Raw genomic sequence first — 6,000 nt, forward strand, 5'->3', positions numbered from 1 at the left:
AGAAAATATGAAAAAGTGAAATTGGAATAGAAATATTGCCTTTTTTACAAGTTGGAATTGGCTGAGTTCTCATCTTCCACTATTTCAAATGTAGGTAATGACTTTAGATTAACAAAGATTTGATTGCGAAGATGTATTTATAACCTTGTTTTAAAAAAGAGAAAGAAGAAGATGATGGCTTTTGATAATACTTTGCGATTTGTTGAAAAAAAATATTTAGCTCTCCGTCAAATATATACGAATGCTAAGACTCTTCTGTTTTTGTTTTTTTTTTGGCTAGCTAAAAGTTTGTAGACATTATATTATTCAGAGAAAAAGATTACAGTCAAAGTTGTACATACTAATAGCAAATTAGAAACAAGAACAAAACTCAGTTACATATAGTAATACTAAAACAAACATTTGTGATATGTCATTGTGTATAAACAGTGTGGCTCATGGGTGCAAGAGCAAATTCGAGTAAAAAAAAAAAATTAAGCAGCCTTCGAAATTAAAACTCTTGGTGTTTGATAACACTGTATTAGATACTTGGTCAAGGATATAACAAGACATGTCAGATGAGATGGATTAAGATTTGACAAAAAATTAGACCTACAACTTAGCACAAAAGTCCAACTATATTGGGCTCATTAAAATTAAGGATTGAGAACTTGGAACATGAGTATAATATTCTCAAATGCAGACATGCTCTTTAGCAAAAAGTTATCAATATGAAGGATTATTTTTGTTTCAAAAGTGGTGTTTCTCTTTCCTAGGGTTCTCTGCAAAACAAAAAGCAAAAAAAGGACAATTCGCAAATTGAAACGAAGCCGAAGGTTTGAGAGTCAATTCATGATCAGCTGCTCCATCCCTATATATATATATAGGGATGGGCTACGCTACTCCATAGAGTAAATTGAGTTGATGCTCCACGCCACTATATTTTTATTTTGAAAATCCAAATGACTGATCCGAACCGTTAGATGTGATCTCCATATTGAAATGTGCTTGGAGACTAAATTTTACATTTTTTTGGAATTTTTTTACTATTTATTAAGCATTTTTCAAAATTTCTATTTTGTTGTGAACAGTAAAAAACAGTAAAATTTTCTGAACCATTGGATCAGCAATTTTGAAAAATGCTTAATAAATAGTAAAAAATTCCAAAAAATGTAAAATTTAGTCTCCAAGCACATTTCAATATGGAGATCACATCTAACGGTTCGGATCGGTCGTTTGGATTTTCAAAATAAAAATATGGCAGCGTGGAGCACCAACTCATTTTACTCCATGGAGTAGCGTAGCCCATCCCTATATATATATATTGAGATGGTCTACGATGAGTTGTAAAGTAAAGCGACTATTTTATTTCACACTTATATTTTGCGATTTTAAAGTTCAAAAGGTCGATCCGAACCGCTCAACATGATTTCCATATTGAAATGTGCTTGGAGAGCAAATTTTATATTTTTTTGGAATTTTTTTACTATTTATTAAGCCACTTTGAAAATCGCTGATCCGGTGGTCCATAAATTTTTACTGTTCATCCGGATTTTCAAATTTTCAAAGTGGCTTAATAAATAATAAAAAAATTTCAAAAAATATAAATTTTGCTCTCCAAGCACATATTAATATGGAGAACAAGATGAACGGTTTGGATCGATCATTTGGACTTTGAAAATGAAGATATTGCGTGAATTTTTATTTTAAAATCCGCATATATAAATCCGCATATGCGGTATGCATTGACCTTCTGCCGATTTTTTATTTATATCAAAAATTAAAATTAAATTTCAAAACACATCCATTTCGTCGGTTTTTTTCGAAAAATATCCAATCCGGAATTTTTTTTCCGGAATTAATCTCTAAAACCGGAAAAAAATTTTCCGGACTCTCTATTCTGTTTCAGAAATTTTTTTCCCGGTTTTAGAATACGGAATTTTTTTTCTGAAAATTATTTATAAAAACCGCGGAGTGTCGTCTCTCGCTTTCACTCAGCGCGTTTTCGCTCTCTCACAGTAAGTTATTTAATTTATAATTATTTGAATTTATAATTTATAATTTAAATAAGTAATTATTTAATTTTATATATTTAAATTTAGAAGTATTTAATTTTTAATTACTTAAATATATAATTATTTAATTTTAAATTATTTAAATTTTGAATATTGTCATATTAATTAAAAAAAATCAAAATGGTGTACAATAATTTTATTAATTCTAAAATGATTTAGAATTGTTTTAGGAACCTTTTTCCTTTTCGGATCCCTTACGGAGCTCTGACTATCTGATCGATCGGTTCTTCCAATGAGGTAATTTTATTTTCTTTATGTTATTTTTCATTTAATTTATAATTAATTAGTTCATTCCAAAATGATTTTTTTTTATTTTTTATAATATTGTCCAGAAAATTTAGAATTTTTTACAACCTTCCAAAATGGTTTAGAATAATTTTAAAAAATCCAAAATTGTTTAGAATGTTGCCCTATTAATTTATGAAATTCCAAAATAGTGTAGAATAATTATAGAATATCCAAAATTGTCTAGAATATTTTTTAGAGGCAACACAATTTTTAATTACTTATATGCTGTTATTTTTTAAATTGCTAGACCAATCGAAATTAAAAATGACAACTATTTGTGTGAAAATTTATATTGGAGGGGAAATCCAATACAATGATGACGGGGTCTATTACAGTACCCGAGCTAAATACTCATTACCGCTAACCGTGAACCACAGTTTTGATTATCTTCTGAATGAGATTTACAAATTAGTTGGGTACAATTCTAGCAATGCAAATATGGAAATTCAGGCCAGGTTTAACATGTCCACTGATGGCCAACGTGACTACCAATTAGTACCGGTAATGAACCAACAATCATTCGAAATGATTTTAAGAATTGTGTCGTCTTTTCCACAAAGGTTACCGGTTTTGGAGTTATATGTAGAATTGGAACCGAACTATACCAGTCATATGCCCGAACCTCGACCCCGACCCAGTACCAGTCGGAATCCTATGGATGCCGACCCAATACCAGTTAGATCCCGACCTAGCACCGGTCGGTACTCTGTGGATGTAACAATGAGACCCCAACCCAATATCGATAGCAACTATGTGGATCAACCAGTTATACCCCGATCCAGTACCAGTCAGAATCATGTGGATCAAGACCCAATACCAGTTAGATCCCGACCTAGTACCGGTCGGCACTCTGTAGATATACCAATGAGATCCCGACCCAGTTCCAGTGCGGTCCGCAGACATGTACGTGATTATTCGCATGTACCTGTGGATGCAATTGATTTTGATAGTTTGGCGAGTGGAGATGAGATGCTCTCCGGTGAGTCGTCGGGTTCCAATGATGATATCGGACAGCCCAACCAGTCACAACCACAGTCCCGTCAAATACAATCCCGTCAATCACAGTACCCAATAACTGGTCGGAAAAATATGACACATCCGGTTGACAGTTTCAATGACATATCCAGTTTTCGGCCTGCGGATGTCAATTTTTTCAGCAGCTCAAAAAAAATATTCAATAATCCATTGGCTAAGGGTGTAGTTTATGAGTCGAAAACGACTCTAAGGATAGCAATCAATGAGTTTCATCTTGAAAAGAATTGTGAGTGCAAGGTTCTTAGAAGCGAACCTAGACGTTACGAGGTGGTGTGCAGAGATGCTTTTTGTAAATTTAAGGTGTGCGCGAAGCAGAACGGTCTTTCAGAATCTTGGATTATTACCAAACAAGCACTTCCCCATACGTGCACAGTATCGGCAACACGTACTGATCATTGTCAGCTTACAGCAGAGATGGTTGCCCTTGCTATTGATAAGACCATTAGAAGGGATGTGTGCTCTTCTATAAATCATATTCGAGATATCGTCATGATGAAATATGATAAGGTAACCCCAAGTACAACAAATTATGGAGAGGCCGTGAGCTTGCTATTGCAAATCTATTTGGGAGTTGGGAGAACTCGTACAACTTGCTTATTCCACTATTGGAAGCCATCAAGAGAAATAATCCAGGAACTGATAGGTACTTCCACAGAACGGCATAGGCATTTGGAGCGTGTATTGCAGCGATACTGTTCCTCAGACCAGTGATTAGTATCGATGCATGTTTCATGTCGGGACGGTACCAAGGTAGGCTGCTAATGGCATGTATGTACGATGCTAAAAAATGCTCGTGTGCCATGTGCCAACTCTCCTATCCCACGCAATGCCTGTACATATAATCGGGGTATAATAAATGATATATAATTAACCAATTATAAATTTCAGAGTGAGAAATGTCGATCCGCTGGGAATGTATCTATACTTGGAGTGCTCGTCTCTTGGAACCAGAACATTACGATCCATCCCCTCCACGTGCTTGCCAAACAGGTAGACGGATGCCATGCAGTTCTCCTGGTACCATTTTCGATATCTTAGTAGGTCATTTATATCTCACGGATGAACTACTTCGTACACACGCTCTGCATAATGTGTCGCCTCGTTTACATGCCGACGGTGCACTTGCGCCCAGTTGGCATTCCTCTTTGAGCCCCATTTCAACCTGTTTACAAGGTTAGTAGAATAAATAAGTAAATAAGTACATAAAAATAAATAAACCACATAAATAATGCAAATATTACTTGTGCAGCTCTTGGTGCTCGTGCATATCCTGGGAAAGCGGTGGCTCTATCTATTGCCATCTTCCAAACTGTCGCATGCAGCGATCAGGATTGTGATGCTCAACAATCCAATAAAAAATAAGAGGACCGCGGTACAAGTAGTACGGCTGACAAATTTAGAGTTGCAATGTTAGGTAGAATTTATAATTGTGATGACATGAATAAAAGAAAGAATACGACTTTATTACAATGTACCTGGTCCGCCCGAGTTCTTCTCGAAAGGTGGTGGTAAATAGATGCATACGGCTGCCAATTCACCATGCTATCCGTCAGTTGCTAAAGCTGGTTGCGGGGGATACTTGGACCGGAGGTTCCACCATGGGACGAGTTTTCCCAATTATGTGGGCCTTTCCACATGTCAGCAAAGGCTGGACATGTATCTTCTGTTTTTGTGCCTCATTTCGGTTGAGATCCCGGTAACGGCCGATGAATTTGAAATTGGGTCCACGACCAGTGTTGCAGAAGCATGGTGGGACCATGCGTGGAGTGGCATGAAGGACTGGATGCGAGGCAGAGATTTCGATATAAATAGGCGAGAACAGCTCTGCCCCAATTGTAATTCCTCGCCTCGTCCAAGTTTTCAATCATGCTGAGATACCACAGCGGTATTCCGTCCCCGCTACTGTCAGCAAACATTATATTCCCTAGCATGTCGAGGAGAAATCCACGGACATACCTAATCGTCAATTGTAGAATCTGAGTACTTTATTTAAAATATCAAATACGAATAGGGTTGTAAATAAAAAAAATACTAACCACTTCAATTGTTCGTCGGTCGCATCTGTTGGTAATTTTTTGAAGCGCTCACGGAGTGCTTTTTTGGCCACAAGCATGTCGCACGTATCTTTTCCCCTCTTTTTCATTAACCCCTTCACTTCATTATCTTTGACGCCTAGCAACTCATACAGCCGGCCTTGAAAATTCGCCGAGTCTGTAATTCCCGTTACCGGATCCCCCGTAATAGGCAAACCCCACAGACAACTCACATCCTCCAAAGTAACTGTAATTTATTTAACTTATCAGTAAGGAATTAAAAAAATATATATATTTCAATTAGTTAATACCTGTCATCTCTCCGAAGGGAAGATGAAAAGTGTGCGTCTTCGGACGCCACTGCTCGACAAGTCTGTGAATGAGGGCCGCATCAAGGGCGATATCAGGCAATGTCGCGATCTGATATAAGCCCATTCGAATTAAAAACGGTGCATACCTCTCATCATACTCGCATTTGTGCCGATAATGTCTCACAGTTAAAATATCCGTACTCTAAAGTAAGAAAAAAATCAATTACAATATAATTTGATTACTTACAGAGTTATGAAAAACGAAATAAGTAAATGCTT

The sequence above is a fragment of the Carex rostrata genome, chromosome 20, assembly GCF_964058835.1.
Source record: "Carex rostrata chromosome 20, lpCarRost1.2, whole genome shotgun sequence".
NCBI lineage: Eukaryota > Viridiplantae > Streptophyta > Magnoliopsida > Poales > Cyperaceae > Carex > Carex rostrata.